This window comes from Somniosus microcephalus, chromosome 1 (genome assembly GCF_052327205.1).
Source record: "Somniosus microcephalus isolate GS21.2 chromosome 1, FLI_Smic_1.0, whole genome shotgun sequence".
In the NCBI taxonomy this organism is placed as follows: domain Eukaryota; kingdom Metazoa; phylum Chordata; class Chondrichthyes; order Squaliformes; family Somniosidae; genus Somniosus; species Somniosus microcephalus.
Genome location: NC_140987.1, coordinates 336,810,668 through 336,836,572, shown reverse-complemented (window position 1 = coordinate 336,836,572; position 25,905 = coordinate 336,810,668). Strand labels below are relative to the sequence as shown.

Here is a 25,905-nt window from a genome sequence, read left to right as displayed (position 1 = left end):
AGGACGGGATCGTGGGCTTGGACCTGCTTTAGGTCTGGGGCCAAAGCTACCCCATGTGCCTACCTTGTCCCGGATTACGGCCACCGAACCTGTCCGATAGGGGTCCCAAGACTCTCCTTCCCTAGCCCTCTGCTTGGCCAACTCGTTGGTCTTTTGGTTACCCTCCCATGTGGTAGGGAGGGGTCCTAACTCTATGGCCAAAGGTTTGGCCATTTCCCCAGCCTGCTCGTTCCCTGTGACTCCCATTAGGCTAAATGGGACGTCGTTAGACCTGGGTGAGTTGGTCGGGTCTTCTGAATGGACCACCGTGCTGGAAGCTCCAGTGTCCACCGAATATCTCCCCTGCACCGTCTCCACCCGTATCTTAACACAGGGCCTGCTCCCCTCATCATTTTCAAGGGGACACGGGTCGAAGGGCTGCTCTGGTTCTAGTCAGGGCCATGGGGCGGATGGGGTCAGAGCACCATTAGCGGCTGCTACTCTCCCCATGCCAGTCAATAGGGAGCTCATGGCGTCCAAAAATGACTCGACCTCGGCGGGAGGGATTCCTGTCTCTGACTTTTGAGCTGGGGCTGTGGAATTCTTTACCTTGTTATCTTTCCAAGGGTTTTTGCACTCCTTCCTCCAGTGTCCATCCTTCCCACACCCGTAGCAATTGAGCTTAGTGCTAGAAGGGTTATTCCCTTCCTGATGCCAAGCCTTCCTACCCTGTCCGGGTTTTACCTCATGCACCTTCCCCTTAGGTGGGTGTGCATCGGTTCCCCTGCCGTTCTTACAGGCTAGGGTCAACTGTCTGATCACCGTAAGTTCGGTGGTCTGCGGATTCTTAGGGTCGAACCAGACTTCCGCCTTAGCCTGGACCTGTGGCAATCTGTTTGCCACCAGGCAACAGAGCCAGTGGGCCAGCTGACCCCAGTTCAGGAATGCCCGGTTAAGTGCCCCAGGACAGGCGCTCGTATATACCAGCCATAACCTGTCCGCGAAAGCCTGTGGGGTTTCCCCTGCGAGCTGTACTTTCTTCTCCACACAGGAGAAAGGACTTCCCTCATTCATCCCCATGGCCTCCAGAACTTCATCCCTGAGCTCCTCATACCCGCTCTGCCCCCTCTTTCACTCGTCAGAGAGGGACTGGAGGAGCCTACTCTCCAAAGAGAACAGCAGCATTTTAGCCTGCTCAGCATCATCGCATTCGTTGATGCTGGCTGCCTGTTCCACTTCCCTGAAGTGGATCGAGGGGTCCCCTTTTTCGGCTAGCTTTGGGATATGGCTCACCATAGCCCTAAGCTGTTGGGTGCTATAGGGTAATATGCACTGGTTTTGGAGGGGTCCCTCTTCCTCGTCATAAACGGGTGGGCCAAACCTCCGATGCCGGTCTGGGCACCTCGGTCCTGGTTCCAGCCTCTCTTGCAGGGGTTGTTCCACCTCCGCTTCTACCCCTGACTTCACCCCCCCCTGTTGCCAGGCCTCGCTAAAACCTGGTGTAAAGTATGTGTCTATACTTAATCCAATAATGAAGAGACAGCTTGGAAGATTCAACGTAGGTCTTTACTTAATACCAACAGGCGGGAACTGAGGGGAGATCAGTACCCACAGTACTATTTATACCCCTATGGCCAGGAGTGGTACTATGGTATCACTACGCCCTACAAAATAGTGCCGCCCTGGCCATAGGTTTAAAGTAACATACATATTACATACACAACATTCCTCCCCTTTTAATTAAAATGTACCCGTGCAATTAAGTCAACAGATGCACCATAACTAGGGCTAATAACATTTGGTAACACAATATACATAACATATTTACATCAGAGTTGTCTGCCTATATATATATATATAAAAAGAAACATGTTATAGATTCAGTCTCTGAGGAGGCCTCCTGTCTCGACTAGGATAACGTCTTTCTCTAGTCGGTCTCGGTGTAGGCGGCGGTACTTCCGTCACCACTTCATCGCTGGAGTCGTCGGTGTCTGATGGCACATCCTGTGCCGTGGCGATCACTGGAGTGCTGAACTCCTCGCAATCCTGAGACCTCTGTAACGACGAGCTGGGCCGTGATTCCGCTGTAGCAATGTGCTGAGACGTTTGAGGTCGTGAATCAGTTGGGTTTCTGGACTCCACAAGTTGATCAGCATGTCGTCTGATTATGCTGTCCCCTGTATCCACTGTGCACATCAAAGGTCCCTGACGGGCCTTTATCGTACCAGACCGCCACTTTTCATTTCTATAATCACGGGCCAACACTTGCTGCCCCACCTCGAAGCTCCGTGTCTGTCTGTCAGGAGCCCTACGAAATACTCGGTTTTCCACATCTCTCCGGATGTTTGGTCTGAGCAATTCAAGGCGAGACCTTAACCTTCTATTAAAGAACATGATGGCGGGGGCCTGGTTGGTCACCGTATGTGCAGCATTACGGTACGCGAATAGGAAATTGTCCACCTTGTGTTGTAGTGGCAACCTTTCCTCCCCCATCGCCTTGATGGCCTTTTTAAAAGTCTGTACAAAGCGCTCTGCCAGCCCATTTGTAGATGGATGATATGGTGCGGAAGTATAATGTCGCACTCCATTCCTTTGTAGGAATGCTTGAAATTCTTCTGCCACAAATTGTGGCCCATTGTCCGAACAGACTTGCTCGGGCACCCCGTTTCGGGCAAAAATGGTCCTTAAGACTGCGACCATCTTTTCGGTTGTCGTTGATGACATCTTTATGACCTCCGGCCATTTTGAGTGGGCGTCCACTACAATAAGGAACATCGCATCCAGGAAGGGCCCAGCGAAGTCCACGTGGATCCTTTGCCACGGCGTTGAGGGCCACTCCCACGGATGTAGTGGGGCTTGGGGTGGTACGTTCTGTACCATCTGGCACCCTTGGCATGCTTTTGCTACTTCCTCGATGTCCCTGTCAATGCCGGGCCACCAGACGTAGGCTCTGGCGAGGCTTTTCATTTTGACACCCCCCAGATGACCTTCGTGTAAGTCCCGCAACACTTTATGTTGTAATTTTTGAGGGACCACCACCATGGCTCCGCACATCAATGTGCCCCGGCAGACAGACAACTGGTCCTTCCTTGCCGAAAACGCCGGCAATGATGCGTCACCCTGCGCTGGCCAGCCTTTCACGGTCAATTCGTTAACCCTTGCCAGTGTCGGGTCATTCTGTGTTTCCCGCTCGATACATTGGCTGGTGATGGGCAAGTGTTCCATAACAGCCATATGATATATTTCCACGGGGTCCTGTACTATCTCTTCGATCTCGGCAGGCAATGGTAGCCGCGACAGGCCATCCGCATTGCCATGCTGTTTGGTACTCTTATATTCGATAAGGTACTGGTGTGCGCCTAAGAACAGTGACCATCTCTGTAGCCTTTGGGCTGTCATCAGGGGCACCCCTTTTGTTGGATTAAATATCGACACCAACGGTTGATGATCCGTCAGTAGTGTGAAACGTTGCCCATGTAGGTAGTGGTGGAATTTTTTTACACCCCACACCAGACTGAGGGCCTCCCTGTCGATTTGCGCATAGTTTCTTTCGGCTGTAGTTAACGACCTTGAGGCAAATGCTATTGGCCTCTCCGTCCCATTGGGAAATTTGTGTGACAACACTGCCCCTATACCATACGGGGAGGCGTCACATGCCAACCTCATTGGCATTTTTGGGTCAAAGTGTGCGAGCACTTCCTTTGATGTAATGAGTTGTTTACCCTTTTTAAAAGCAGCCTCACACGCTTCGTCCCAATTCCAGGAGACTCCCCTTTGCAGCAATGAATTTAGTGGATGTAAAATGGACGATAAGTTCGGGAGGAACTTATGGTAATAGTTTATAAGGCCTAAGAATGATCGTAACTGAGGTACATTCTCAGGGGGCGGGGCCTTCACTACTGCCTCGATCTTTTCCGGGGACTTATGCAGGCCTTCCTTGTCTATAATGTGACCACAGTATGAGATACGTTCCTGGAAAAACTCACATTTCTGCTTGTTCGCCCTGAGTCCGTATTGTTGTAACCGCAGAAGTACTCGCTCCAGGTTAGCGAGGTGGTCGTTATCCGTTTGTCCTATCACCAGGATGTCACCCAGGTAGCATTGCGTTCCTGGAATGCCCTGTAAGACCTGTTCCATGGTTCTCTGCCATTTTGCCGGGGCGGACGCCACATCAAATACCAGGCGATTGTACTGGTACAATCCCTTGTGTGTGTTAATCGTTAGGAGCTTTTTCGAGTCCTGTTCCACCTCCATCTGTAAATAAGCTTGACAAAGGTCAATCTTCGTAAAGTGTCTGCCCCCAGCTAATGATGCGAATATGTCCTCTATCCGCGGCAACGGATACTGTACCGTGTGCAGGACTCGGTTAATAGTTATCTTAAAATCCCCGCAAATGCGAACCTTCTTTGGTTCCCCCGGTGTGTTATTTGCAGATTTCTTTATAACTGGGATGATGGGCGTGGCCCACTCACTCCACTCAATCTTTGTAAGGACACCTGCACTCTCTAAGGCATCCAGTTCTGCTTCCACAGCTGGCCGAATGGCCTTACAAAACTTGGGGTTTGCGTCTTGTGCAATAGTTATTTTTGCTCTAATGTCCTTTAAGGTCCCCAGCCCTTGATGGAACACCTCTGGCATTTTTGCCAATATTTTCGACAGCCTGCTTGTAATGGTTGTATCATCCTTGGTGGTCTCTACTTTTAACTCGTGTATCGACTTCCAGTCGAAATGGATTTTTCTTATCCATTCCCTACCGAAAAGTGGTGGTCCAATGTTTGGTAGGACGTATAAATAAAGTCCTGGCACTTTTCTGCCATTGTATTTAACTGTTACTTGCATTTTTCCCTTCGGGTAAACTTTTTGTCCCGTATATGTTTTTAATTTAATTTCCGTATCCTTTAAGGGAATGCGTTTGAACAGCCTGTTATAATGTTGTTCGTTAATTACTGGTAGGGCTGAACCCATGTCCAGCTCCATATTAACTTCGACGCCTGCTACCTTCATTTTAACCCACATTGTGCTGTGGTCCTCTGTTTTGTCTACACCATATAACTTGAGACATCCCAGACCTTTAGGCTCTGCTTTTGTGCCTTCCTGTGACTCGTCTGAGCTACTGTCAGGCATCTTACGTATTTTTGTCCTTGCCTTGGTACTGCTCGGACTGCCCCCACTATTGGGTTTCGTACCCGACCGACAAACTTTCGCTATATGCCCCTTTTTCCCACACTGCTGGCATATTTTATCACGAAACCAACAATTACTTTGGTCGTGGGTGGTTTTGCCACAACGGTAGCATTTACCTTTGTGAAATATCACCTCATGGGTGTCATAGCAGGTTGTGTTTTGTCGCATTTGAGCAGCACCCTGTGCTGCTGCTTCATGGTCCGATGCTATTTCAATCGCCTGATCTAGGCTGAGCTGTTTCTTGGCTAGCAACCGTTTTCGTGTACTCTCATTTAACATGCCACAGACAAATCTGTCTCTGATCGCGTCCGCCAAAAAGGCTCCAAACTGGCAATGTTTGGACAACCTTCTGAGCTCAGCCAAATAGGCTGCCTGTGACTCATCATTCCTTTGGTCGCGTCTGTAGAAGCGGTACCTTTCCGCTATAAATGGTGGCTTAGGGTTTAAATGTTCCCTTAACATATCAACAATTTGGGCATACGTTTTGTCTGCTGGCTTTTCTGGAGTAAGAAGATTCCTCAGCAGACCGTATGTTTTTGCCCCCATAAAATTTAATAAGGTTGCTGCCTTTTCGTCATCTTTCACCTTGTGTACTATGCAATAAAGTTCATGCCTTTCGACATAGGCATCCCACTCTTCTGTGTCCTCAACAAATTCTGACAACCAACCTTCTTTAGACATTTTAAACTGAAGAGCTTTTCCCGCCTTTGTCCACTAGATGGCGTTTTATAAATTTTTTATTTTAAACTGCTGAAGAGAAAAAACTTTTCCCCTTTGTCCACTAGATGGCATTTTTCCCGCCTTTTCTCCTGCTGCTGCTAACGACCTCTCTCCAGCGTCGTTATTTTTGGCCCTTGCAGCTCCCATTATTGCCACCGCCGCTATTAACAATGACCTTCCCCTCTCGTGGCTTGCTAGTCCTCGTGGCTCCGTTTGTTCCCCAGATCGCCTGCCCATTCTGGCCCTTGCAGCTCCCGTTCCCCGGGAAGGATTTCAGTTTACCTGGCCCTGGGTGGACTTTTGCCCCGTGGCTGGAGCGCCCGTTCAGCCTCTTCTCTCAGCTGCTGCAGCTTCTGTTGGAACCCTCTCTCTCTCTCTGTTGCTGCTGCTCCTCCCGAACCTGGAGTGCTGGGCGGTTTCCTTTGGTCGACGCTGGACTCTGCAGGCTGGCTGGTAAGAAGCCTCTCTCCTTCTCTCTCCGTATTGCTGCCATTCCTTTGTTGCACCATGTACTGGTGAGTTCGCACCTTACTCGTCGCCAGTGTAAAGTATGTGTCTATACTTAATCCAATAATGAAGAGACAGCTTGGAAGATTCAACGTAGGTCTTTACTTAATACCAACAGGCGGGAACTAAGGGGAGATCAGTACCCACAGTACTATTTATACCCCTATGGCCAGGCGTGGTACTATGGTATCACTACGCCCTACAAAGTAGTGCCGCCCTGGCCATAGGTTTAAAGTAACATACATATTACATACACAACACCTGGCACTATGGGTGGTGATCGCGGGACCTACTGTTCCTCAACCGGGTCGCCCCTTGGCACTACATGTGGTGTCTGAACCATTCTCCCCAGGTTCCCTGTAAAGTCCACCTGGGCTGCCTTTGGGCTTATGAGGCACACCATGCCCTTTGCCCTCCTTAGGGCAAGGCTCAGATTCTCTATCTGTTCCTTGCAGGAGCCATGATCTGCATCTTCAAACTCCTGTTCACTTGCCAACTTATAGGCTGCCTTTACTTCTTTTACCTTCTCCTCCTGCTCTCTTACTTGTCTCGCTAGGCGGGCGTTCTTTTCCTGTAACCTCAACTCATTACCCTTGGCTTCGGTGACTTGGCACTGTAGGTATTCCAACCTGGCCTTAAGTTCTCCCATTAATTGTACCCTTTCCTGATTCAGGGCCTGCAATGTTACCAGCAACTTATCCCCTGCTAGAGCCTTGTCCTGGACCTCCAGGGCTGACTCCCTTATCTTGGCTGCCTGTGCTGCAACGAGCCTGTCCAAAAGCTGGAACTGCTTTTTGAAGCACATCAGCCAGACTGCCTTCTTTAGGGATTTCTTGTGCTCCTTCCCTTCTGTCCATGTAGCTGCGGCATCTACCAGATGCCCAGCCTTTAACAGATTGGTGATCCACTTCTTTGTGATATTCACCTTGCTGAACACAATCAGAAATCCTTTCCTCCATCATGGATTGCTCTTCTGAACCATTGTCTACTGTATCGCACCCTTGTTGCCGGTGTCCTGCCACGGTCACCATTTCTGTAGGGGGTGGCGCGTGCCCAGTCAGCTCTGCCCCTGACTGTCTGAGCGGTTCGAATCGCTCCCACACTTCTAGACACCGGACTTAGGTACAGGCGGCGATACAGAAAGAGAGTAGGCAACTGGTTTGGTACAAGAAAACCGTAATTTTTATTAAAGGCACAATAAAATCACAACACTGAGAATTACTTGGATAATTACAGGCATATAAAATTACACTTATTTGGGAAAGGGGAATACACGGCACATCGAGGGAACAAACACATTAAAAATCCCCCCTACCATTGTCCCACCCCCAATACCTAACTAGATTAAGCTATGAGGGGCCAGGGATTTATGCTCACCAATGGAGTTTCCTTGACAATTCAAAACCTGTTGATTAAGCCGGTTGTTTTCTTGGGGTTCGCTCTTGTTGTCCTTTAGGGCCTTCCATCGTCACGTGGTCACAGGGCGTGGCAATGGAGTCATCTGTGCAAAATACCCTCCTTTTCCTCCGTTAAAGTCTTTGTTGGGTAATTTACTTTGCAGAAATGGTTCTTCTTCCGGTGGCGGTTTGGTTGCTGACGGTTTTGTTGCGGTTGGGGCTCGGTTGGTGGTTTATATTGTCACTTTGATTTTTCTACCCATGCTTCAAATGCCAGCTTATAACTAGGCCGGGGTGTGTACCCGCTCGTCCCCAACGCTTCTTTTTCGCTGCCCTTCTCTGCCTTATCGGTTTTACCATTCATCTCGTCTCGTCTGCCCGTTTGCAGCCCTGTGTATCCTGTGTGTATTCGATTCGGGTCCCGTTCTCCTCCTGCGTATGGCCCCCGGTGTAGTAATGGGCGTCCTCGGTGTCGAGCAGCGTGGGGAGGGAGAAGAGAGCCCGCGACGAGGCATGAGGCAAGAGCGAGAGGCAAGCGAGAGCCCCTGGCTACCATTGGGCCTACAAATATACCCGGTTCTTCACCCCTTATCTGCGCGCCAAATCAGGTCTGTTCTTTGTCTAAATTTTGGTGGGCTCGTCTAAAGTGATTACAGTCATCCACATTAATGGCTTTTGGGGCGGTTTTCTCCTGGTTTAATAGCTTCAATATCCTGGCTGTTTGTTATTTATGAAATTTAATTGTCTTTTCCTGGCTTGGTGGCTGCGTTGAGCTGTTACCGATTATTTATGCAAAAAGTTAATGGCCTCAAGATTAGGTCCATCCTGACTTGATCTGTTCCAAGATCAAGAATGCATATGTTTACCTTGCTGTCTGGCTTCACAAAGTCTTTCACAGATCCATGCATGTTAGGTTTTGTTTCAGGATTTGAAAGGGCCTGCCTTTTGCAGGGCCTTGCTTTTAAAATCCTGTAGGTTTTGGTCACGAGGTTTCAGAAGCCATTTTGGGTACCCTTTTTAATAACTTGTCCATACTGGGTCCCTTTATCCGTAACTTTTGGGGAATGTGGGAATTTTGAGAACCCTATCACCCAATCCATTGTCCAGCACCTCAGGAATCTCAGTGAACGAAGCCCTAAGTATTATCCAACCTCAGAATGAAGGCAGTGGGCAGTGTGGAACTGACCAAGAGAATATAGACCTGAAAGTAAGTTACAAAGCAGTGAATCTGAACATTGCTGAGTGTGATTCCTCAGTAATAACTGAATGCAGCTAATGTACAGTTATTCCCCAAAATGCCTTGCCATCAGAAGTAGAATATAGGACAATGGCCTAAAGTATAGGAAAATACCACATCCCTTTCCTATTACTCTAGTGTGTGGTGAATATTTAGGGATGTACCTCAAACCGTATAATTATTATCCTCAACCAGTGCAGCAGTACCTGGGCACAAGCAGAGAAATGTGAAGTGGTATATTTTGGGAAGAAGAACAGGGAAAGGATATAACCTGAACAGTGAGCTTCTTAGCAGTGTGGAGGAATAGAGAGATCTAGGGGAGCAGCACAGAGAACTTTAAAAGGTGTGAGTGCAGGTTTGAAATGGCGATTAGAATGATTCTGGGTTTTATACACTGGGGTATTGAACATAAAAGTAGGAAGTGATGTTGAATTTGTACGGGACATTGGTTGGAGTAATTGGAATATTGTGTGTAGTTCTGGCAACCCCACTGCAGGGAAGGTATTGGTGCCATGGACAGGGTATAGAGAAGATTCACCAGAATGAGACCAGGAATTACAGATAAGAGTTATGAAGAAAGACTTGAAAAATTGGGGCTTTTTGATTGGAACAGAGAAGGTTAAGGGGATCTAATGGAGGTTTTCAAAAATTATGAAAGGAAAATAGTGAAAGATTGATTCTAATGGTTGTTGAATTGATAACAAGAGGACATTGACTCAGGATCATAATGAAAATAACTAAAGGGGAAGTTCGAAGAAAGTTTTCCATACATAGAATTTACAGCACAGAAACAGGCCATTCAGCCCAACTGCTCTGTGCCATCGTTCATGCTCCACACGAGCCTCCTCCCACCTCTCTTCATCTTCTATTCTACTCTATTCTCCCTCCTGTGCTTATATAGCTTCCCCTTAAATACATCAATGATATTCGCATGAACTACTCCTTGTGGTAGCGAGTTCCACATTCTTACCTCTCTTTGGGCAAAGATGTTTCTCCTGAATTCCCTAGAGGATTTATTGTGACTATCTTATGTTTCTGGCCCCTAGTTTTGGTCTCCCCACAAGTGGAAACATCCCCTCTCCGTTCTCTACCTTAAATTGTGAATTGCCTTATCACAAGTGGCTGTTGAGGCAGAGACTTTACGTCATTTCAAAGGGAATTGGGTCAATATCTGAAAAGGAAGAATGGAAAGATACATGGGAAGGGTAAGGAAATGTGATTAGAGCAGATAAAGCAGTTAAAGAGCTAGCAGTGGAACAGCTGTGATGGTCTGAACAGCCTCTTTCTGTCCTGCAATTCATAAGGTTTTTGTTTAGATAAAGTATAAAATTTGAACAATGCAATTAAATCCTGCAATATTTTTTCTGGTTAAGATTGTTCTATCAGCTCTTCCAAAAGTTGGGGTGACTTCCTCTGAATGTTACTTTACTGCAGGTGTTAACCCATTTAAAACAAACAGGTTGATGCTCCATTAGACAGCGAGCAGAGAATTGATACACAAACACATTGAGCATTCCTCCACTAACATCACCAACAGTAATTTCTCACCTTATATTGTAAACTGAATACTTTATATAACTTCCTTTTATAAAAGTGGAAAGTGATTGGTTAAATGAAGTAATGTCCTTCTTACCTAAAGCTGCAAATTGAGTGTCGATTCCCAGAGTGACCAGCATGAAGAAAAATAAAATGGACCATAAAGGTGCCCACGGCAACTGTGCAAGAGCCTCTGGGTAGGCAATGAAAGCCAAACCGAAACCTAAACAGTGGATACGATTGAAGTGGTTCAATTAATGGTGTTTAAAAGGGAAATACTGTAAATTGGTGTTATTTATTTAAAACCTTTTAATTCCTTTAGAATCCAGATTGATAAAATGTATCACATTTTGCTCAGTACTTGTGTTTTCGATCTGAGATTTTGTGATTTCTTTTCATTAGGGTGAGCGATGTCAGTGCTGGGGAAAGGGGCAGTTTCCATTTAAGGCCACAGTTTTTATCACAGTTATCTGCAGAGCAAATAACCCTCTACTCTGCCCCAACAATGTGCCTGAGAACCACCCTTGGAAGATGTTGCACCAGCGTGTCATTATCCCATTGCCCATACCAGCTGTCCTGCGGCCTCTCCGAGTGATGTCGCCTATTTAGTGCCAGTTTTGCACTGTGGATAAACTTGCAAAAAATGTTATCCTCACAGTGTAATTGTGCTTCATATTTAGATTGATTTAAAGTATAGTTTGAGAGAAATCTTCCTTCAATTCAAACTAATTGGTAAGAAGTGTTGGGGGTAAATTCGATAGCCCCCGAAAACGGGCATAGGGATCGCGATGTGGGATTAACCCGCGCCCACTCAATGTGATGCAGGTAGCACGCTGAAGTAAGATTAAAATTGAGCATAACAGGGCACGTTTAGTAGAACGCAATTGCGGCCACAGAGTGTTTAAAGATGAAATGTACTAATTATTCGTATGTTTAATTGCAGAAATGACCATATCAGTTTAGAGAGATGAAACTTACAAAAAGAGACACTGACATAACCCTTTGCTGGAAAAACGAAACTTAGTAGTGGTCAAGAGAGAGAATGACTCGTTTCCCAGAAATCACATGACCTGGATGACTCATTTCCAAGAAATCAGAGGGTCTACATGCCCCTTCAGTAAAAGTGAAACTTATGCTATAGGCTATTTTGTATGAGTTAGACACACCTAGTTAGTGATTAATGTATAGACTTTTAAATCAATTGGATCTCTGAAGTAGGAGGTCTTGCAAAATGTGTATAACTGTGTGAATCTCAAGAGGTTCGGTGGAGTGTGTAGCCTTGTGTGGGGACGCAAGAGCATTATCTCCCCAGGCCTGAATAAACTGTTTTGACTTCAATTATTGGGTCTGTCTTTCTTACAACAAGCCGGTGACGTCGACCATGTATACCACTTGGTCAGCACTTTGGGGGCTTACATCAATTGGCGACGAGGATGGGATACGCGATCTGAACAAGACTCTCGGACAGCGTTAACCTAAGACGGGTGAGTATGTTTTAATTACCACCTGTAAAATTAGAGGTTAATCGTCAGAATCGACGTATAAAAGAACATAAAAAGAAAGACACCTTTAATTGAAGGCGGTTAAAAAGTAAACTGCAGTTAGGGGAAGGGTGTTCCCTAAGCCGAGTGGTGGCAAACCGAGAGGGGCGGAAAGACCCCTACCCCGGGAGGCGGGAAATCCTTTTAGCCGAATGGCGGCAAACCGAGAGGGGCGGAAAGACCCCTACCCCGGGGAGGCGGGAAATCCTTTCAGCCGAGAGGCGGCGAAACCTCAACAAATGAATGAATGGGTGCACCTTAGTGAGTGAATGAAATAAAACCCCTACAGTCACAAAGAGGTTAAAACTCAAAACCTCGGGACTAAAGGGTTGGTGTGTTTAACGAAACAGAGTGATTGACAGGAAGTGAGCAATTAATCAGAATAACGCGATAGGGGTGAACAACGTAGTGTATAAACCTAATTCACCAATACCGTGAATTAAGCATTAAACATAGCAGTTAGTTATGACTGGACCTGGATTCTATAACCCGACTCCTGGCAGATAAAAATAAACAGTGCAGAGAGCCAAAGGCTTGGTGGGGGAGGAGCTAAAGATAAAGAGGCAACAGATAATGTATGGAATTGAAACAGAAGGGAGAGATAAAGAAGGAAAAAGATCTAATTTGCAGGCGAACCAATTTGAAACCCCAGCAGGGAAAAAAACAAACAAACAGGGATTTGGAAACTAGGGAAAGCTGTTGAGTCACCGATTTAAAAAGGAAGGAAAAGATAAACTTAAAGTTTTACCAACATGGAAGTTATTAGCATCTGTACCAAGACAAGTAAAACACGAGATTTGCTGAGTGAAAGGAACCTTAGTCATATGCTGGAATTACAGTTTGTCTGAAAATGTGTGTTAAAGTGTGAATGTTTCCTGATTAGGAATGTTTAAGAGGTTACAATATTCCTTTGTCTGAAAATCTGTCCTTTAGGAAAAAAAAGAAATGTCTGCTGTGTGTTGTAGCTCCACCCACTTCTCTGTGTTAAAGAAAAGCATTTAACCCTTTTGTCTTGTCTTGGATTTTGGAAGTTTCAGAATGTGCAAATAAGATTGTGCCCTCAGAATGGAAAAAAACCTATTGGGGCAGTAATTCCTCCCCAAACGCGTGAGTACGGAAGGGGTACTCACGCGTCTGGCCAGAGGAAATGCCGGTTTTCAGCATGCACAGCGCATGCGCTGAAAACCGGCATTTCCTCTCCTCTAACCCAAGAGTTGAAGAGGCTAGTGCATGCGCTGTAGGGGGCAGCGCGTGCGTCTTGGATTTCCTCTGTTTTGGGGGATTTGCGCATGTGTAAAGGCCTCCGGTCTTTACGCTTGTAAAAAGCACGCGTAAGTATTTATTTTTACAGGTAAGTGGTGTTTTAGTGCAATTTAGAATTTTTTTCCCACAGGTTTATTATTTTAAAGAATCTACAATAAGGTAAGTTTAGTTTTAGGCCCTTTTTATTAAAATTTTATTTTTTTCAAAAAAAAAATTATTGTTTAAATTATTTTTTTAAACTTATTTATACTTAATTTAATGATTGGGATGTTTTTAAAATTTTTATTTAAAGTTTAAATAGTGTTTTGGGCCCCCGTAGTTTTCATGAGTTTGACAGTTCTTACTCTCAAACTCATGAATGAACCTTCCCCTCCCCTGATTGGTTGTACAGTGCTCACCTGATCCCAGCCGGCACATCGCACTAACTACGCCGCTGGATCAGGTAAGCACTGCGTGCTGACATCTGAACCGGGCCTGTGACAGGAAATGCAAGCAGGCCCGGGCTTCAGATGTCAGCGCGCAGGGTGAGTGCAGATCGGGGGCTTGCACGCGCGGCAAGCCCCCGACACCAAGTTCTGGGCCAATACAATTTAAGTTAAGCTGGCGTGTAAAAACTGAGAAGAGCAACAAAAAGTTTGTTTAATGAAAGATTAAGTTTCAGTCCAAGATCTAACCTTGGAGTTATGAGGTAAATTAATCTGTTAAAACCAGACTTTCATTGTGGCCACAGTGAAATTCTGGTTGATGTAAATTGGTGTAGTCCGAATTGAATAAGATAATTCCACCCCGCAAGAATATCCGATAGTGGCAGGTCCCTCTACAATGTTTAATTGACTATGGTACTGGGAGCCGTATAGAAGGCGGGACTAGAGTTAAACCTTAGAAAGGTATAGGTAGGGAAGGATGAAGTAGTCAACCTAGGATACATAGTGACACAAGGGAAGAGACAAATGCCCAAAAACAGATGGGAGGGGCATTAGGACTGGCTGCGTGCTTTGATTGCTCGCAAGCTTCTAGGGATGGCAACAGGAGGGGACCGCGCCAGAGAGGGGAGGGGGATCCGAGGATGTTTGTTGACGTATTGGTAGGGGGCCGACAGTGGAAAAATGTTAATAGACACAGGAGCCACAATCTCATTGACAGACTTACCCTTACCCCAAACTAAACTTTCAGTTAGTATAGCAGGAATCGGTGGACGAAGAATCAGGACTTATAAGAGCGAAGCAGTCTTACTAGAAATTGGATGTATAATAATATCTACACAGTTGTGGGTATGCGAGAACACCAAAGGAACAATTCTAGGGATAGATATACTGCGAGAAGTAGGAGCTTTAGTCGACCCTAAAGCGAATCAAGTGTACTGGCCCCCAGATTATAAGTTAAGCAAACAGACAGACCCGGGAAACAAAGTAGAAATGGCCCAGCCTATACAGGATTTGATCAAAGGGGGGTAGCCAAAGGAAAAAGTGTAAACCTATATAGATAGTCGGAATGCCTTTGGGGTGGTGTCTGATTACATGATAACGGGAGTAGGCAGGGATATGTGACACCAGGAGGAAGACCCATAAGAGACAAGAATATAATCAAGGAATGAGTAGGAACCTCTCTCCTACCCAAAGAGTGCGTAATAATAAATTAAAGCACAGAAGAGGATGGGCAGCTAAACGAGCAACTGAGAGAGGGAATCTGACCAATGAAGCCCAAATGTTCATGTTGAATCAAAGTGTGAAACCACAACTGTCTTTCAGTCAGGGATGTTTTTTGGATTGCGTGAAGTGACGCAATAATGTTTAGCTCCACCTTCAAAAGCCTGTGAAGTAGTTAACCCTTTCCACTGACAGCTGTTTGAGTTCACCAAGCAACAACTTCAGTATTACTGAATAGAATTTAAAGATATTGGACATTATTAAATTTAAGTTTCTTAATGTTAAGCTGATATTTCCCCACAGTGATAGAAGGAAAATTAGGATTCGATAAATGGAAGTTATCTTATAAACTAATTGCAGCACCATCTCAAACGGCCGGGAGACTGCTTGGGAGGCTGTCCTGTTACCCAAAGATAAATCTGGACAGATAGTTAGAGACATGAGGCCAAAGACCAACAGATTATATGGGACCGAGAACAGGATACACGGGACGACCAGAAGGAGGTCTTAGCAATAGATAACAAAGTGATAGCAGAAATAATACCAGCCAAACCAGGGCTAGCACCCAGATGGTCAGGACCTTATGAAGTATTAATGAATAGTGATGCATGTGCTCATGTAGATGGGTCTGGAATGGGTAAAGGAAGGTGGAAACACTGGACTCAGTTAAAAATATATAAGAAAGACAATGAGTAAACCAGAGATGGTGCCCTTTTTGACAGAGTGAGGAGTATACTAGAAGATATAAAGAATGGGAAGGGGAGTTACTACATATATCAATGACAGGGCTGTGTATGATGATAATGGGCTGTGTATGATGATAATATTATATGCCATAGTTTGCATCTTCAGGTATGTCTGGGGACAGAGCCACAGAACAAGAAATGAACCCGATGTACAGCATTTTGAACTGATAAAATGGATAAGAGCAGAATAATTCTAACTGGCTGGTGACGACCAGCCCCTTTTTGTAATTACAGGAACATTGGACGTCCGGAATGAGATGGAGCGTCCTCGCCTTGATCCTAGGGATGAACATAAGTATTGCCATTATCGAGGGGGATTAGTAATAAGGAGAACACAGGATGAGGTGTATTTTAGTGTAGCACATAGAGTTACTAAGCTTGCCATTAATATGAGTACTTTTGAGATACAAAACAAACCTGGAACTCCCTGTGGGTAAAACAATTAGAGGATCCACAGGAAAAAAATCTATCTTACAAAGATGTAAGAAACGGGGAGTATTGGAAACGACCGGAGCAGGGTATGCAGCCGGGTTAGCAACAGTTAATAGCTTGGACATAGAAGGAGTAAACGAAGGAGTAGAAAAATTACAAGCAAAAATAGAGAAGTTACTAAAACAAGCTACTGGAAATAGCCAGCAATTGACACTGGCAGGGAAACCAAACAATAATGCAATTGTCGGGGGTGGAAGAGATAGTAGCCCCCCATGCAGAAACAATCAATGCAATTATTGATAGACTTAATAATGCTTCTCGCCAAACCGATAAGAAACTAATATGTGCCACGTAGGGCTCATGGCTATTGTCGAATGCTCAGCATAACATGAGGCAAATAAATAATGGACAGATCCCTGATTGGATTACTAATGAGGATCTGGAACCTTGGATTGACACAAATAAAAGCCTATGCAAAGGATGTAAAATGGGACAAGTATACCGGGCAGGCGATTGTCTGACCCCATGGACTAAGATGATTGGCTTTGTACTGGCCATCCCACAATTCCCAGAAGGGGGACAACCCCTATACGATGTGATTAATATAGGAGAAGTACAAAGGGAAAGTGGGTTAAATATCATGATGTCCCTACCAAGGCGCTTTGGGAAAGGGATGAAGATAATAATCAGAAGGATGAAACCTAAAGGGGGGTGGTAGTGGACGGGTGCCACCACAAGGGAAGGACATGGGTGTGCACACACACCCCCACCGAGGGAGACACATCCGAGTGCGGAGTTGCGAAAATTACCAATTGCACCCTCGAGGTACACCCAAGGGGGATACACCGGACCTGGGTAGCACCAAGGAACAATGGGACCTGTTGTGTCACCACAATTGAACAGAAATATGAATATCAAGATATGGCTTGTACCATTCCCCAACCAAACCGTTGTTTTGGTCTAAAGATACCTATACAGATAGGAAAACCTGGTCATTTGATAATATGAGACTTACTGAAAAGGGTTTAAACTTATGTCATACCAGAGCCCAAGGCAATTCCTAAGTTAGAGGAAGCTTGGCAGAAGTTACGGCAGGACACGAATGAAATTTTAAAGTATTATCATAAAATAGAAGAAGGCTTAAAGAGACAACAAAAAGACATTAGTACAACATTAGAGGAAACTCCCCCACTTACTCATATTTTGATAATTGGGGATCAGGATGGTCGGGGACTTTGGGCACCTCAGTGATACAAGGCATAATGATATTCCTCCTGATTGTTATTATGATATATTGTGTATTTTTATTTCTCCAGTGCCTCTGTACCAGAATGAGTAAGGCCGAAATTGGTGCGGTGAAAGAAGTCGAGCCTGAGGAGGGGCAGGTAGCGAAGTTAAGAATGGACAACTCCCCCGCCTCTCCAAGGCAAATGGTGTAAGATGTGACAGGAAGCCCTGAGATTATGAGGGATTAATTGGGCATGGTAATTAAGGACCGGGCCGGCCAACCGTAAGATGGAGGTGGTGGAAGGCGGGTGGCAGAAGGAGGGTGGTGAATGAGGATTGGTGTGTGATGACAGTCTCGAATTGGCACGTCACACACCCAAAGTGGGAATGAGGGACAGGCTTGAGCAGAAAGCCTCAACCATTAGTGCAGGGTCTAAGGGGCCCCGGGAATGGTTACGCCGGACAGAGTGCATAAAGGAAAGACCACCCTAAAGGAAAGCCCACCGTAAAGGAAAGACCACCATACCACGGGGGGAAGTCGGCCTCCAAATCGATAGGATATATACATGTATAACCTAGACTGGTAGAAGGCCAGGGAATGCACGCTTTGGCAGACACCAGGCAGTGGAAAGACATGTTGACCTGTTTTGGAACAGTTGTCCAAAAGGTCAAAAGGGGGGACTGAAGTAAGATTAAAATTGAGCGTAACAGGGCACGTTTAGTAGAACGCAATTTCGGCCACAGAGTGTTTAAAGATGAAATGTACTAATTATTCGTATGTTTAATTGCAGAAATGACCATATCAGTTTAGAGAGATGAAACTTACAAAAAGAGACACTGACATAACCCTTTTCTGGAAAAACGAAACTTAGTAGTGGTCAAGAGAGAGAATGACTCGTTTCCCAGAAATCACATGACCTGGATGACTCATTTCCAAGAAATCAGAGGGTCTACATGCCCCTTCAGTAAAAGTGAAACTTATGCTATAGGCTATTTTGTATGAGTTAGACACACCTAGTTAGTGATTAATGTATAGACTTTTAAATTGATTGGATCTCTGAAGTAGGAGGTCTTGCAAAATGTGTATAACTGTGTGAATCTCAAGAGGTTCGGTGGAGTGTGTAGCCTTGTGTGGGGACGCAAGAGCATTATCTCCCCAGGCCTGAATAAAACGTTTTGACTTCAATTATTGGGTCTGTCTTTTTTACAACAAGCTGGTGACGTCGACCATGTATATCACTTGGTCCGCACTTTGGGGGCTTACATCACACGCCAACTTCGTGCTGCCTTCTAATTAAAATGATTGGAGCGTGCAGCCAGTGCTAATCCCACTGTTGAGTGGCTGCATGGCTTAGCAGGGGGCCCGAAATTGTGAGCGGCTAGCACCACTTAAAGCTAGCCTGCATCTCTTAAAAGGGAGGAGCATTGTGGCCGGAGCAGGTGGTGTAAGTCATGTGGAACTCATTCAGACATGGAAAAAGACTTGATAATGGCTCAACATGGGAGAGAGCAGGCTCTAAGATTTTCCAACGGTCAAGTGGAGGCCTTGGTTGAGCAGATGGAGAGGAGGAGAGATGTGCTTTATCCACAGGGGGCTAGGAGGCCCTCCAGACAAACTCTCAGAAGGCAGTGTGACCAGATAGCCATGGCATACAAGGCCAGGACTCAAGCCCCGAGGACCTGGATGTAGTGTCGCAAAAAGTTCAATGACCTCACTCGTGATGGTCATTCATAGAGGAAAGGTAAGGAGCGTGTGACTGTTGGTGAATGGGGAGGTGTACTTAAGGTTACTGGTATCCTTCATTAATTACTTGACCATGTAGAGCCCAGGCAGAAAGGGGCTGTCTACGATGCACCCTCACTTCCTCTTAGTGTTGCTCTATTTCCTCTTGCACTCCCTCCTCCTCATGCTGCTGCTCCTCAGCTTCTTGCCTGATAGGTGGTGACTCGGGCTGTTCACTCATAATGGCTAGGTTGTGGAGCACGCAGCTTACCACCACAAGTCTTGATACCTGCTCAGCTGAGTACTGCAGGGCTACTCCAGAGCAGTCCAGGCAGTGGAAGCGTTGCTTGAGGATGCCGAAGGTGAGCTCTATAATGTTCCTTGTGGCAGCATGGCTCACATTATAGGCCTGCTGTGCATGTGTGTGGGTGTTCTGGACTGGAGTCATGAGCCATGTCATAAGTGGATAACCCTCATCACCCAGTAGCCACCCTTCGAGTTGCCGTGGTGATGCAGAGGCCTGCCGCAGTACCGTGACTGCCAGGATAACGGGCATTAACCTGCATGATGCCCAGTCTGTGGTCACACACCAGCTGTACATTGAGGGAGTGGAATCCCTTTTGCTTCATGAAAGTGGCCGAGTTCACATCAGGCACATGCAAGGCAATGTGTGAGCAGTCAATGGCATCCTGCACTTTGAGGAAGGCTGCAATCCACGCAACCCCTTGTGCTCACTCCACCTGCTTGTCTCTGGCAAGTGGGAATGAGATAAAGCTGTCTATCTTTGTACAGCAGCCTCAGTGACTACCTTATGCAAAAGTGTATTGCAAACTGTGAGATGTTGCTTATGTATCCAGCAGCAGCCTGGAAGGAACCAGATGCCCCCCATGAATGGTTCCTTGGGCTGTATTATCAGCACTGCCCTTTTCCTGTGAGAAGCCCAAAAAATCCCCGATCTCTCCCCCAGGAAACCTCCTTTCGTGACCCCCACACCAGCTCAGACACTTTCACCCGGGGGAATTACATAGTGCAAGTGAGGTTATTGCACCGGGTGACTTACAGAGCACAAAGGAGACGGTTGTGTGGTGAGTGGGGGACGATCTGCCACTTTCTCAGTCAAGGCAAAGGAGAAAGTTTCCCACGACTTCAGAGTCAGGGGACCAAGAGCACATGGCTAATCACCTGAAAGTAGGACAATTGAGGAACATCAGACCTTTGTGCAGGCTCTGAGCTCAGTCTCTCAGGATATGGAGCCACTGATTCTGTAGATTACAGCCCTCATTTGTGGACATATCAAGGAGGCTTTCCCTACATTACAGCATCAATGGAGCATTTGAAGCTTCACTAGAATCAGTTCACTGTCCCACGTCAGAACCGGCCAGAGACCGGTCAGTCCAAGGAAGCACAGACTGTCGCCCTTGTAGCAGTAGAGGGTCAATTAGACAAAACTGCGTACTGGATTTCAGACATGGGGTACGCAGGCTGCTGTCTCCCAGGTCCTGATAACTGGCATTAGACCAGCCGGCCCCCTTGATCAGTGGGGACACAGATCCAGGACCCAGTAAAATGGTGATGGCTAGAGATGACCTACATGAAGCCCCTAGATATATAGCAGAAATCTGTTCTTCCCCTCAAAGCAGCAGGCCAGTGGCACACAGGAGGCAACACCAGGCTGCCCAGGCACAAGATCCAGAGGTGCAGCCAGCTGTGGCTCCCTCCCAGGAGCCAGGTGACATGACAGCAGGGTTGCCTCTGTGCCACGAACCTTTTGCAGCATCGGAACAGACAACCACCTCATGTAATTGGTTTTTAGGCTGCATCCAGGAGAAGCCCTAGGATAAGAGAAAGAAAGGCAGAATTAAACCAGGTGCGCCATTATGTGAGGAAGAATGGCTTATGGTCACTTTTGTTATCCTTGTACTAAAGAGGAAAATCTGCACTTATTTCATGCTCTATTATTTTTGAATGTGGGGGAGGAGCATATTGGAACATATTACAGAGCCCCTCCTGATCTGTGCATTGTTGTCGGACTCACCAGCTGTTGTACTGGAAACTCAGGAAGGGTCATTGCTGATGGCAGCAATGGGAATGTCTCGTCACCCAAGAACCTTCAGCTGACTTGACAATCGTCCTTGAAGAGCTCCAGGAGGGCAAAGTTCCTGAGGATCACAGAAACTTCTAGTAAATCTGGCATTCATGTGAAGAATTCTTCACATCTGGTCGCACGCAATCTGGACATTCAGCTCGTGGTACCCTTTGTATAATGAGTTCCCAGCAGCATCAGTGAGCACACACATGGTAGACTCCTGGATTACCACGGGAGGTCCATCGCTGCCATTACAGGGCAGAAGACCAGGAGAAACGACTCCCACTCCATGATCCACCTCGCCGATGCTCCATTGCCACTGTGGTGATTTTGCGACACAGTGTGGGGTGGGTTGTGCTGTGTATTGAGGTATTCAGATCCTCCCTCACTCCACCTGTGCCTCATGAATAACACAGCGAGTTCTGCGTGATGTTTATGTGTCAGGTAAGAATCCCCAGACACGTCCGGTGAGAGTAGCGTTTAAAAGCAGAGTGTAACAGGGGAGAATGGGGGTGGGAGGGAAATACTCGAGCAGAGTGTTTACTTGTCAGACACAGACTGCAGCTGCTCCCAGTGTCCAGGATATTTGAATAGCCAGGCTGGATATGTAAACTATGTTTTGATGTAATGTTACCTGGTTATCATTCTAATTACCCATCACAGCACCATCTACAAGCATAACTGGTACTGCACACTCTGTTATAACCCACCTGCTATTTTTAATATACAACTGGTGGATCTCCCATTTCGTTGCTCACCCGAGTATCTGCTCTGTATCTGTTTTGTGCCTGTGATCCTCATGTTGCTGTTTGTTTCTCTGTTTCTCTGTCCTTCTGTGATCTTCGGCTACAGGCCAGCAACAGTCGGTGGATTTGACCTTTGCGAACCCCGCAGGGCCAGGCCAGCTGGGACTGGTTCCACTCGCTTGGAGCCAACACATAATATACTGCCAGTCAATTACACGATGTACATCTGGAGCCTGTTCTGTAACTATTTCAGTGTCTCACATTTAAGAGAAAAGGTCGAATAAACAATCAGACATTGTCCAGACGTAGAAATACATAGAAGTTATGGCGGGGGGAGTCCAGAGCCAGGGGTTACAGTCTAAGGATAAGGGGTAGGCCATTTAGGACAGAGATGAGGAGGAATTTCTTCACCCAGAGAGTGGTGAACCTGTGGAATTCTCTACCACAGAAGGTGGTTGAGGCCAAGTCTTTAAATATATTCAAGAAGGAGTTGGATATATTTCTTAAGGCTAAAGCGATCAAGGGATATGGGGAGAAAGCGGGGACAGGGTACTGAATTTGGATGATCAGCCATGATCTCATTGAATGGCGGAGCAGGCTCGAGGGGCCGAATGGCCTACTCCTACTCCTATCTTCTATGTTTCTATGTTTGCCAGCGATGCCCACATCTCAAGCTAATTAAAAGAAAACCCCATCGTCTACGCACTGACTGTAAAGACTATTTACCAATTTTCTTCTTCGTTGGTTCAGTGTCTTTTCTTCTCCCGCAATGGTTAACTCTGTTTTTCTCCCCTAATTTTTTAATAATCCAGTCTAATTATGGCTATTTCCTCCTTTCATTATTCACCAATCATATTACACAAAATATTAGCTCAATTTCAATCACATTCTACCGAAACATATTACAGCAAGAAAATTCTCCAAGATGCAGTTTCCTGACAGTTCCTCGCCCACCCTCCTCTCTCACCCTAAATATAACACTCCACATATCAAACACAGAACAGTCCACAAAATAATCTTCAACGTACATAAACATTTCTCATCTTCACAAACAGCAGGATGCAGCACAGTAGACCTCTGTACATTTCAGATGACACAGAAGCAACCTTCGCACTCCACTCCCACCCCACCCCGCACCTCGGATCATCAAAGGGTGATCATCCATTGAATCTGCCACTCACCGAGCAGAATCCACTCACTGAGCAGGATCCAATCACCGAGCAGGATCCACTCGCCGAGCAGGATCCACTCACCGAGTCACTCGCCGAGCTGGATTCACTCACCGAGCAGGATTCACTCACCGAACCACTCACCGAGCAGGATCCACTCAACGAGCAGGATCCACTCACCGAGTCACTCGCCGAGCTGGATTCACTCACCGAGCAGGATTCACTCACCGAGCAGGATCCACTCGCCGAGCAGGATCCACTCACCGAGTCACTCGCCGAGCTGGATTCACTCACCGAGCAGGATTCACTCACCGAGCCACTCACCGAGCAGGATCCACTCAACGAGCCACTCACCGAGCAGGATCCACTCAACGAGCCACTCACCGAGCAGGAGCCACTCACCGAGCAGGAGCCACTCACCGAGCAGGAGCCACTCACCGAATCACTCACCGAGCTGGATCCACTCACTGAGCCACTCACCGAACAGAATCCACTCAGCGAGCAGGCTCCACTCACCAAGCCACTCACCGAGCAGGATCCACTCATCGAGCCACTCACCGAGAGGATCCACTCACCGAGCAGAATCCACTCACCGAGCCACTCACCAAGCAGGATCCACTCTGAGTATCTCCCTGAGCAGGATCCACTCACCAAGCCACTCACCAAGCAGAATCCACTCACCGAGCCACTCACCGAGCAGCAGCCACTCACCAAGCAGAATCCACTCACCGATCCACAGACCGAGCAGGAGCCACTCACCAAGCAGGAGCCACTGTAGGGGGATGGAGCTCTGCTCTGCCCAATTGCAGGGGTCTTTAGTGCATGTTGATGTATTGGGCCTCGATCTCCTTTATACCCTCGCAGCTTATGTTAGCCTGCAGGTCGGGTGTCACTAAACAGCCTCTACGGAGATAGAGAACAACAGCTTATAGAGGAGGACTTAAATACGGTGGCGACCCGCACAGTTTATACCTAATCTGTGGGGTACTCCTGAGCCCAAGTGCTCCTGGAGTCCTCTCTCTTTTCCCTAGTCTGCTGTTCCCTTGTTTGGTGGGCTCGAAGTGCCCTAATGCCCCTATCTGGTTCTAACTCCAGAATTTGGGTGGAGAACGATGCACTTTAAATAGACACTCGGAGACAAGTAGTCCTTGGAAAAAGAACAGGTGACAACCCATTTTATTTGCCAAGGTAAGTTCTACCACAAACGTAATAAACACACACACACATTTATAACTATAAATAAAATATGAGAGAGAACGGACACAACGAGAATGTTTACACAGTTTTATCTTTACCAAGTCCAATCCCACCAACCCACTTTCCTACCTAAACTAGACTGACAGTTGCAGGCCCTTGGATTATACTCACAGCCTCCTCCCTTGACAGATGGAATTTTGAGTGCGGTTGTTGGGTTGTTGTTGTTGATGTTGTCATCGGAATTCGACCTGTGCCTCGGGGTCCACCGTACCCCGAAACTCGGAGAGGACCTTGCTGCGTCTGGTCGGGTTTTCTCGAAGTTTGGTTTTGTTGATTGCACTTTTGGTCGGTTGTTGTTGGTTGGTTTGTGCTTGATGGAAAGGGTTCCCGAAATGACTGAAGTGAATGCCGTCTTCCACAGCCATTTTGGTCGTTGGTGTCTTCTTGTCGAGGTCCCCGGAACGGGAGTCGGTATACGGTACGGCTTCTTGCGGCGATGTTGCGCCGTCTGGTAGTGGAGTACACCTTCAGTATACCGATTGAGCCTGGGGCCTGATGGTAGATCTTCTCCTCAGCGCGGTTGGAGTTCTTTAGATATTAGTACGCCCCAGCTCGTCCCTCCCGGGCTCGTCTTTTCCCTCAGCGTCTTAACTCGCTCTCCTGTTCGTTCTTCTGATAATAGTTCTCTCTCAGCGTTGGTCCTTCTTGTGTTCCATATTTATACAGGTAGGTGTGAGGACAGGTGTATTGTTTTGAGTGCACATCGGCTCCTCCAAGTCTGCTGCCCCATTGTGTCAACCCTGGGACTTGATTAGTTTGGGCCACCTCTTAACTGTAGTGATCCCAAGACTATTGTCCCTAGTCCGAGTTGATTAAGGTGATGATGGCTTGTATTCATAGCCCGATTAGGGGTGAGCCACATATTCAAACCCAGACCGGGTGGTCCCCATTAGCCGGGGGTATCCTCGCTTCAGGTCTGACTCAGTCCCCTGATTGGCCTTTGAGAATGCACTCTGCTTCGACTGGCCGACATCTATGGCTCGCCTCTGAGCCACAGTCCCCTGTATTCGGATGTCCCAGGCATATCCCAGCCTGCTTGTCGGGACCTCTGCCTTGGCCGAAAATGTTGGTTTTAAACTGTATAGGGCAATCCAATTTTTGGTAAAATGTGGTTGTGGATTTTCGAACCCGACAGTCCCCCATCTTGACACAACCGGGTATAGCTGGGATGTGTCAATTGGCATTTAAGAAAATCCAAAGGCCTACCAAGTGTCAGTCATCCCCATTGTTTACTCTAACTAATAACCCTTACAAAGTTAGTGTAAAAACAAACAAAAAAAATAAAAATAATCATATTCCCTTTCAGGTATACATCAAAACAAGGTATTACATTTTTCCAATACGTAGAGCATAACAAAATACCCCATGCCGCGTGTGTTCCTTGCGTCCTTTCCTGCAAAGTTGTACAGTTTTCACCATATCCATACAGTATCTATCTATCTATCTATCTTATATATATAAATCGGTACTTCTGTCTGTCATTCTGTCTGTCTGTCTGTCTGTCATTCT

General features: G+C 46.6%; 1 pseudogene; it reads left to right on the top strand.

Moving 5' to 3' along the window:
* The window catches only part of LOC147124922 (sodium- and chloride-dependent neutral and basic amino acid transporter B(0+)-like), a 643,543-nt pseudogene that overhangs the window by 475,228 nt on the left and 142,410 nt on the right, over positions 1–25,905 (top strand).